Source organism: Onthophagus taurus, chromosome 8 (assembly GCF_036711975.1).
Source record: "Onthophagus taurus isolate NC chromosome 8, IU_Otau_3.0, whole genome shotgun sequence".
Classification (NCBI taxonomy): domain Eukaryota; kingdom Metazoa; phylum Arthropoda; class Insecta; order Coleoptera; family Scarabaeidae; genus Onthophagus; species Onthophagus taurus.
In genome coordinates, this window is record NC_091973.1 from 20,487,732 (window position 1) to 20,491,322 (window position 3,591).

At 32.3% G+C, this 3,591-nt stretch overlaps 1 long non-coding RNA gene across 1 annotated transcript; it reads right to left on the reverse strand.

Moving 5' to 3' along the window:
• Positions 1-906: 906 nt before the first annotated feature.
• Positions 907-3,039, reverse strand: LOC139431105 (uncharacterized). Its single transcript, XR_011641399.1, has 3 exons — positions 2,973-3,039; positions 1,171-1,417; positions 907-1,114 (listed from the first exon to the last, which is right to left on the reverse strand). It is a non-coding gene; the product is annotated as an uncharacterized lncRNA (long non-coding RNA).
• Between the last annotated feature and the right edge of the window lie 552 nt (positions 3,040-3,591).

Here is a 3,591-nt window from a genome sequence, read left to right on the forward strand (position 1 = left end):
GCTGCATTAATTTAATAGTGTCCGTTAACCACGGAACGGCAGGTTTTGTAAACCTGGAACGTTTTGAAGGAAGATGGAAATCTATTACAGATACTAAACTGTTAGTAATTTTATATCTACGCTTACCGTGTCAAATATAGAGTAACGGGGGACCCTATATAAATCATTCAAAAACTCTTCACGATCAAAATATTTAAACGACCTCAATGTTCTATACTGAGGATAACGTTATGGCAAAGTCGGCGCAATCTCACAAAACACCAGCTCATGATTTGATACACCACGTGCAACACCATTTGCCCTTATCATCCCTAAATCAGATGTGCAGATCACATCTAATAATTTTTCAGTGGTATTTGTAATTCTTGTTGGCGAATCAATTATTTGAATCAAGCCCACTGAATCAAGCATTTCTAAGAAGCTCACACTGTCGTTGCTACCATGAAGTACATCAATATTGACATCACTCATCGACATAAAAGTCTGGACCGCTGATGCTATTGTCCCCACCACCACCAAAAGTGACGGCAAATCTTTGTCATATTGGAAATACTCCTTTGGCGCGAAATTTTAAATATATCAAATATTTTTCAATAAGTTCATATTTATTATAGGTTTTTTTTTTCAAAATAAACACTAAATAATTAACTAATAATTTATTAATCAGAAAATGAAGTAGTTATTAATTTTTTGTGGAATTATTAATATAATGTAAACCAATTTTTATGTATAAATGTTTAAAGCAATAGTAAATTAATTAATAATTCATTGATTAGAAAATAAAACTATTGTATTTAATTTTTGCCGAATCGCCAATCCACGAACCTGCAAATTAAAACTTTTGTTAATATAATGTACTCTGACTTTTATGTATAAGTGGGCAATATTTACAGAAAAAGTCCAGGCTCTCCGTTTATGGATCTGTACCAATCTCGTATAGTGGATGGGTGTGGAAGAGCCTTAAAAAATATATTGCGGACATAATCATATGACTTTGGCGATAAAAAATTTAATGTTAAAGCAAAACTTCTAATTTCTGGACCAAATTTTGATGTTGTTTGATATCCTTTACTTTTATTTTGATGTGATCGATGTAATAGATTATCTAAAAGATCTAAAATAATTCAATTACATATTTGTTAAATTTTTTAAATACTGAACAAACAATACCTGAAAAAGAATAGTTTAAAATGCTCTCAGTATTACTAGAAATACTTGTTGTTTCTCGTAAATCTTTAATTAAGTCTTGGCAGTTATTCAAAGGTTTTTTTTTCCTTCGCAACTGCTGCTGTAGAAGTATAATTTTTCTACTTGCAAATTTCAGTTTGGCTGAAAGACATTTTATTTGTTGTTGAAGGTGTTCCTCACTAGCCTGATAATCGTGATCGTGGTTAATTCTCCTTATTTTTTCAGGTAACTGAAACATATACAAATACAATATATTTATAATTCATATTCCCATTTTTAAATCAGGTGATCGACACTTCGTTGTCAATTATCGTCCAATATCTATATTACCCATACTTGGAAAGGTCTTTGAGAAGTTGGTGTACGCTAGTGTATTTTTTCAAATTCGTGGAAGTATTAATACTAATCAGCACGGTTTTTTTTCCGGGCGTTCAGTCGAAACTAATCTTTTACAATATACCGATTTTCTATTTGCGTCGCTCGACGAAAATGTTCAAGTGGACGCAGTGTACACCGATTTTAGTAAGGCCTTCGACAAAGTTGATCACTCTGTGTTGGTAAGTAAATTGCAACGTTTTGGTATTTCTGGCAATTTGTTGCGTTGGTTTGCTTCATACGTGTCCGATCGCTCTCAGTCTGTACATATTGATGGCTATAAGTCACGCTTAATTCACACTACATCCGGAGTGCCGCAAGGCAGTCATCTCGGTCCTTTACTGTTTTTAATTTACATAAACGACATTTTTAATAATATTGTTAATTCGCGTTGCCTGATGTACGCTGACGACTTAAAAATTTACCTTTCTATTCGAAACATCGACGATTGTGTTAAATTACAGGCAGATCTTGATAGGATTTGCAATTTCTGTACAAGTAATCAATTACACTTAAACTTTTCTAAGTGTCACACCATCACATTCACCAGGAAAAAGAATTACATAAAATATGATTACATCCTTAACTATGATAAGTTGCGTCGAGTTACATCTACAGTTGATCTTGGTGTAACACTAGATCAAAAACTACGTTTCGATGCTCATGTAGATGGTGTGGTTGCTCGATCATACAGAATGCTGGGCTTTATAAAGCAATCTTCCGAGGATTTCACAAACCACAACGCAATTATAAGTATGTACAATGCATATGTCAACAGCATCTAAAACTTTGGTAGCGTAATCTGGAATCCTCAATGTTCCGTATATATCACTAGGTTAGAAGGAATCCAGAAACGACTGATTAAATATTTGTGTTATAAAACCCAACAAGTGTACAGTAACTATGGGTCTGGTTGTGAAATGTTCGGATTGCTAACGCTCTCCCAGCGACGAGCATATAATGACGTTTTATTTTTGTACAAGCTTGTCAATGGTCATACTGATTCCCCATCACTGATGGCGAGAATTGATTTTCATGTTCCTAGTCGTCAGTTACGGTACGACTTCCTTTTTTATATGCCCACTTGAACAAACGCATATCGTAACTCGCCTATTCTGAGGATGGAAAGAACCGCGGATAGGATGAGTTGCGATCTTTTTTCGAGTAACCCACGAAATATTAAGTTTGCGGTCCACGAGGCTGTGAAGACTGCGCACATCATGTGTAATTTAAATATTTAATAATGTTAATTTAAGATAACAACATATTTTTAATCACATTAAATATTACTTTAAGGTTTTCGTATATAATAATTATGTGGAGCAACTTTATTGGGTTTGTCCTGTTGTTGCTCCCCGATATCAATAAATAAATAAATAAATAAATATTAAAATTATGCATATACACACCTCTAGATAACTGTCGGCATTGAACTCCTTCATAAGATTTCTTTTCAAACGCTTTATTCCTTGCCGTGTTTTTGGTGTAGTGGAAACTTTCTAAATAATTGATAAAGTGATTAAAGGATATAAAATTGTAAAATTTGTATCAATTGCAACTCTTGCAAAGTACATTACTTACCAATTTATATAACAACATTCTTACATTAATAATTATGACAGCACACTACTACCTATTACTAAAATGAAATATAATTTAAATAATTATTACTTGTAATTATTAGAATTTTAATAGTAAATACAACTCACCATAAGGATTCATGCGGTTAGCACAGACTTACCTTTTGTACTTTATTTTTTGTCAAAACATTTATAACAAAATTTTACTTATATTTGTAGAAAAAATAAAAATATATTCTTGAAACAAAAAAATCATTAAAAATATGAATGTAGTAAATATATAGGAACCTGAATTATGGTAGGATAACACCCTAGTTTAATTCGCACAGTTGTTCCTGTTCTCTCTATATATTGTTCTTCAAAGTGGGATGTGCAAATAAATATTTGTTTTCTTGATTTGTCCACATATTTGTTGACACATTGTAACCATTCAATTGTTTGATCATAA